The sequence below is a fragment of the Fulmarus glacialis genome, unplaced genomic scaffold (assembly GCF_000690835.1).
Source record: "Fulmarus glacialis isolate BGI_N327 unplaced genomic scaffold, ASM69083v1 scaffold6786, whole genome shotgun sequence".
Lineage (NCBI taxonomy): Eukaryota > Metazoa > Chordata > Aves > Procellariiformes > Procellariidae > Fulmarus > Fulmarus glacialis.
The window spans coordinates 5,145-12,065 of NW_009218695.1; positions in this window are offsets into that span (position 1 = coordinate 5,145).

Consider the following 6,921-nt stretch of genomic DNA (forward strand, 5'->3'; position numbering starts at 1 on the left):
CTAAAACATCCCCGTGTTACCAACGCTGTTTCCAGCGCAAATCCAAAACACAGCCCCATACTAGCTACTGTGAAGAAAATTAACTCTATTCCAGACAAAACCAGCACAGCTCCTCAGCGTGCCCCAAGGGTGTCCCGTTAGCAGCAGCCCCCCTGGGCTTGAGTTTGCGTGCAGGTGACCGCACACACCCTGTTTTTGCAGGAGGCAAGACCTTTCCCGACCGCTGAGACACTGCCTAATGGCACCGCTAGGATTGAACTGGCCCCAGCTCCGGAGGTGCCCCTCCTCGTAAGTCACCGACACAGGGAAAATTACTGGGTACAATCTGCTGTACTGGCTCTGGAGATAAACAGAGGACTTCAGTCCAGAAAGCTACCTTACAAAAGCAATAAATTCCCTTTGGGAGAAAAAAAAAAAAACACCAACCCACACTTGTGATGCTGGTGGAAGTGCCACTACCTTTTGCCATTGCAAGGTAAAGGCAGACGTATTTGTGCTTTGCTCATGAAATATTCCTGAAGGCGTTCTTTATCTATATGGGCTTTTTGGAAGTGGAGCTTTGGAGAGGGAAGTGGCTGTGCGCAGGTGTGCGGAGGCACAGACCCTGCCAGGGCGTAAGGAGCCCGACCTGCACCAGGGTGCTGGCCCTGCTTGCCGCAGGGCTAAATGCATACAATGGGGATGCTCTGTGTGCATGTGGGTCCCACAGAGCCCGGGCCCTCTCCCTCAGTCCCTGCCAAAGCTGTGCTACAGCCATGCCTGTGCCCAGCCTTGCACCCAGCCACCCACACTGCCTTCTTGCCTGCTGGGGCTCCGGCTTGGCCTCAGAGCTGCCCTAGCTCTGCACAGTGAACTGCGTTGCAGACCACATCCAGCTGAAATGCAGCTTTCCCCCCACACCACATTACCTCATCGGTGGAATCAGTTTTCTGGTTTCTTTTTCTAGGTGTCCGTAATGGAGAGGGCAATGTATGATAAGGATGGCTGGAAGGGGAGTGAAGGGAGGACTGCAGGCAAGGGTTGCTCAGCTGGGTATGGCTGCTGCATCAAACAGCGGCTCCTGCAAATCTGGACCATCCCCGTGCCTTCCTCAAGGTCAGGGGGAATGATGGAGGAGAGCCGTGTGTCATGGCTATGTCCAACCACTGCTTTGTTCAGTGCCAAATGCCGAGAGTCACCCAGTGGCTGTAGCGCTGGAGGACGGTGAGCGAGGGGACAGCCTGCAGGACCTGACCCGTGGTGTGGCAGTGAGAAGAACAGCCAACTCACCTGCCACCACCCGTGCACCCCTGCCTTAGTCTTAAGAAAAGATCTACCCCTATTTAGGGGAAAAGCCAAGTGCTGTTTACACTGCAGGTTGCACTACTCTTTCAGTACCTAAAAATAGGCCATAGCTTCTTCAAACAAATGCACCTTCTTCTTTCACACATACCAACTCTCAGGCTTCAAAAAGTCGCTGCCTATTCTAGTGGTGACCAGCTGGATTTGTATGCCCAAACAAACAGGGCAAGTGGCCTGCGTGCACTGACCGCTGCTATATTCCCTGCATATGTGGTGTGTAACAAATACTTCATGTCCATGGGGAAACTGGAGTGAAGGCAATGTGCTGATTCACAGTGAGACCGCTGCCTTTTGGACCCATCAGGATACGGGAATGCGCTCACCAGCCCCATGGGGCAAGCACAGCGGGCCTGACCTGCGAAAGGTGGGAAACGCAGCGCGTTTGGAGCCGCTCATGCCCCGGGTTCCTTCCAGTGTCCTCCTAAGAAAAGCTGGCAGGTCTGCTCTCCCCCCGCCGGCCTCTGGAGCATAGCTCTCCCTGAAGCCACCAGCAGCAGATGCACCATCAAAGGAGGCATATCAGACGCGTTGAAAACAGCCGTGGGCTGTACAAGCAAATGCTGACCTCTCCTGAAACAGGTGGGTGTGAATGGCTTCTTCAATGCAGTAACCAAAATGTAACTTTTCTAACCTATTTCTGCCTTGGACTGTGACAGGCTTGGGCTAGTGCACCTTAACACCGAGTACCTCGCTCCATCATACAGATCCCTGCCGAGGTGAGGCTTGTCACGAAATGCAGCACTACTCAGAAGTGTCAATGGGGTCTAGCCACAAGCAATTAAATTCTTTATCTGTTTTTGGTAAGACTTAAATTATGGGGAGGAGGGCTTCATAAAATCCGTATTTTGGACAGATGGCACATGTCATGTTTCAGCTGGAATAGTTTTGCACTAAAATAAGGCTTTTACACCAAGTGTGTTGAACAGGTGAAAAATATGTTTAACAGCAAGTAACATCCTCCTTTTTTCCCAGTTTACCCACGTAATTCAGACAGCAGGTATTATCACCAGTATTCCAACTCACAGTCCCATTCAGCTTGACCAGTAGCAGTTTTAACCCTGTGTCCTCACAGCAAAATGGCTTTCTCTGACGGCCAAAGGTAAGCTAGGAGCCAAGGGAAGCCCATTCTGCCCTGAATTATCTGCTAGGCCTTCCCAGAACATTGCTAACCCTCCTTCTCCTGACATCCTACCAAGCGCTACCATGGAGTTTCAACTGCTTTGACGAAGCCATTTCGATTACTAAATTACATGGGAGGGAAAACCATGGATTTCTTCCCGCTTGGTACAGCAGAATCAGGAATATTTTAAAACCGGATTTTCTCTTCTGGGAGAAAAATTCACGGGGAGGGGGTGGCTCTGTGGTCATGAAAGATGTCTCCTCCCACGCGCCCACAAGTAAAACCTGAGTGCTGTGTCCCTTCCGACCCCGCCGAGACGAGTACTATGAAACTACCTCTGCAAAGAGTCTTTTCGATGATGCTTTGAAAGCAGAGGCCCTCTCCCTGTGCACCGGCATGAACTCTCCCATCACACCTTCTTGTGAGAGCCAGGAGCCATCCCAGTGCTCTCGGCCGCCTCCGTCACTCCCTGTGCCTCCCTCTCTTTTTATGGCCGGTTGGCTGGTTCTCTCCGGTTGTTGCTTCCCGGCCTGAGGACGCTGCCGTTTAGTCAGCGGGATCCTGCGGGGTAAAAGCTGCAAGGTAACTGTTCAGATAAAGGACAGGGTGGTGCAAGCCTGCTGTGGAACAAACAGCCGTGTGATGTCCTCTCATGTGTTTTTTCAACTTCGTAACACAAGCACCGCAGAACGGCAAGGCAAGAACCCACGAGACGTGTTTTTATTGGGTGCACGGGCTGTGAAGTGCCTGGTGTGTCTGTGTGGAGTGGAAGCACGACAAGGATGCCAGTGCAGACCCCAGCCGGCCCCCAACGGACCAGCTCCTCCTCTGCTCTTAACCCAGGCACAGGCAAAGCAGGAAAACCCGTGTCAAAACGCCTGCCGTCCTCACCTGCCGGGGGCAAAACCAGTTGCGTGCCCATACAGCTGCTGCTGCTGAACAGAGTCAGACTGCGTAGCAGCTCTGGGGATGGTGGTGGTGGGCAAATTACTTGAGCATTCTGATCAGATGTAGCTAACACCTTTTATATCTTGCCCCCAAAAAGGGGATTTTTTTCCCAAGTCCCCAAACTTGCCGTTTAGACCTTCTCTGAAGAAAATCTTTCATTAAAAAAATTATTTCTCTAAACAAAGTATTTTACTTCAAAATGATCTTCTGTCCCTTCAATACCCATCTAAATCTCAGTTTCCTTTTAGGTTGAAAAGATCACCATTTCTTGCAGTTTGGTCACTGAAGGGAAGAATCTTATTTTTTAACGTGGCTTCACTTCAAGCACACGCTGCTTCAGGAGGTAGCTAAGAAGGGGTGGCTGGGTTATTCTGTAACTGCAATGCCCAGAAAACACAATTCTTGCCGGGGTTAGGGTTATTTGCAGCCTCCTTACAAGAGACCTGCATGCTCTGCGTCACATCAGATAGCCCACAAGATTTTTCTACAACGGATTACCTCTGGCAATGTTTTCCAGAGAGTTCATTTATTGCAAAAAGACCAAAGGTAATGTCATTCCTGTGCTAATACCTACAACAGTCGTGTCTTTGAAAGGTTTAATTCCAAAATAAGCATTCCAATAAGCCTTATTCTTGCCCGATCATCTGAATAGCGATGAAGTTTCCTTCGTGACTGTGTTTTGGGGGAGCACGGCCCCAGCCCGGGCCAGGTGGCTCTGTGCACTGTCCCAGCTGTGGGAAGGAGCGGGGAAAGGAGGGACCGAAATTCCCGTGGGCTCTTCCTCTTCCAGTAAATCTGCACCCAGATAATTTCCTAATTGCCCAGCCGGCATTTGGGAATCACCACCAAGCAGAAGCTGTTCACTGCTTTCGGCTCATTTAACAGTAAAGCAGTTGCATGAGGAGCGGCAGCTAGCATGAGAAAGAGAAAGAGGCTTAGGGCTGGAGGTGGTGCAGACTAACCCTAGGTTCCTGGAGGACACAGAGAGTCCATATCAGACAGCACCTAATGTCATATGTCATTTCTGTCATTGCTTAGGCCTGATTCAGCAAGGCACATGCTGACACAGACAAGCTGGGTTTAAGCAGCAGTTTAAGTATGAGATGCAAAATCAGATCAGAAACAAAATTCTAAAACCACCACAAAATTGCTGGGGGATGGGTTGAGAGCACTTCTGAAGATAAGTATGAATTAAAATGAACAATATGTTGCTTATCTTTTTTTATACCCCAATCATTTACGCTCGGAGAGCAATCAGGTGCTGGGCATAATGAGGTGTGGGGCAGGACCCAATCAGCGTCCCTCCGCAGAGCGTTTACCGCCACTCATTGGTGTCCCCTGCCACCGGGCACATATAAGCTCAGCGCTGGAGCGCAGCGAAGGCACTCGGCTGATACACTGAAGGTGGTAAGTATGGCTTATCTATTACTGAACATGCTGCTTTTCTAATGGCAGACTGCATGGGAGCCATGCCTACTAACCAGGTAACTTTGTTGTCGTGGAGGGGCTTGAAAAGAGGAGGAATCTGCTTCTCAGCCTGTTCAAAGGTTGACTCTGATCCGGGAAGTGTCTGCACTTTCAGTAAGATCTGAATAAATCTGAAAACCGGGGAGGTTCTGGCTTTAGGCTACAAGGTCAGTCGGGCGGTGGAGCGGGTTGTCTGGAGACCTGGTGCAGTCTCCATCCTTGGAGGTTTTCAGGACCCAAGAGGACAAAGCCCTGAGCAACCTGGGCTGAACTTAGTGCTGACCCAGCTTTGAGCAGGAGGCTGGACTGGGGACCTCCCGAGGTCCCTTCCAGCCTGGGTCACTCCATGATTCTGTTAAACTGATGTTGCGTTTGTCTTGCTCAGTGACAGCAATACCATTTCTTTAAAATAAAGCAAGAAAATGGCATTTTGCTTTGAATGGGGCAAGTTCGCCTGTAACTCTCTCTGCCCTGCTGAGTTCATCTTGTTCTCTCTCAGTCTACTTAATGAGTGTCTTAAATTTCTTCCTTTTGGAGTTATCAGTGCAGTCTGATAACCTAATAATTGCAATCTCCTATCTGCAAAGTACTCTATAAACATTAGCCTATGTTCTTTGTCATATATTTTCAGTTATTGGCAGCAGCTGCAGAATTGCATGTTAGCATGCCCGGGCTCTTGGCTTGCCTCCCAGCTCCAGTGGATATTTCCATTTATCCTTTGTCCAGTCTTATGCCGTCTCAAGCTTCTCTATTTAGAAGAGAGTTACGGGGCCGTTGCAGGACACCTGCAATAGGTCAGATGTATTTGACGGCTGATCAGATGATAGCTGAAGCTTCAGGCAGGGGTTAGGAGGAGAGTTGGGACATAGGTGAGAGTTTTGGTATTCAAAAGAGGACGTATCTTCGCTTTGTGATAGAAGGTGACTTAAAACTGCATTTGGAGGCAGTGTGGGGAGATGTTTGCACTGGACCTTGCCCCTCTCAGCCACCCTTGGCTGCAGTCAGACTGTCCACAGTGGCCCCATGCCTCTTTCTGCCCACACTTCCCACCCAGCCCGCGTGTTCATGGGGTGTGACTGCTGAGACCGTCAGCAGGGGAGCAGCTCACTAGTGTCGTGTCAAGGCCTCCAAAAGATACGGGAAGGTCAGATTCTTCCATCCTTCGGTACTGTTTCAGGTCGTCTGACGTCTTGCATAGACGGTATTGGGATTCCTACATTTCAGGCAATTTTTAAGGTTACCTTCAAAACTACAGTGGCTTTAGGCATATCTTAATTTAAATATGAATCCGGACCGACCCTAGGCACAGCGAAGCAGAGATTTTAGAGTGATTCGTAACTGCAAGGACATCCGTGCAGTCTTGCAACACCACGCGAGGAGTTAACCAACCCTTGAAGAGATACAAGAGAAATCCTCCAGCAGAGAGGAATGTAGATGTTGACCTAGCCAAGAGCCAGGTCTTGTTTCTTTGTTCTCTGGGCATCTAGAAAATACGTCTGTATCCACTTTGGGTGAGCGAACAAATGAAAACCCCACTTTTGCCATTTTTTAATGTCATATGTTAAGGGAACTGAACACAATGAGCAGAACGCAACCTTATTTTAGAAGGTGGAAAGCCAGTAATGCTTTTCCCTCCACGAAGTCCTCCTGCAGTAGCCATCTCAGCATGGCTTTAGGGCCGGGTTGGCTGCCTCTGGCAGGGGTGACGCTGGGGCCTGTGGCACTTTTTGGCGGTGGCAAGGGAGGTGCCCGGAAGCTGCTGTTCCCAGGCGGGTGCCCGAGGGCTGTCGGGGTGCTCCGGGGAGGTCGCCCACCTTCACCCAGGGCTTGGCAGGCGGCTGTCCCCGCAGCTGGACACATGGCGTTGGCTCCCCACGTGCTCAGCTGAAACACAAAGCGGCTCTGTTGCCCTCAAGAGGGGGTGCAAACCCCGGCCTGGAGGGGGACTGGTGGCACCGGGCCTTCTCCGGCGATCCCCACAGCTCGATGTCGCTCCTGCAGCTCCGCCGAGCTGCCCCATGGGGAAAGATGGGGCACAGGCAGTG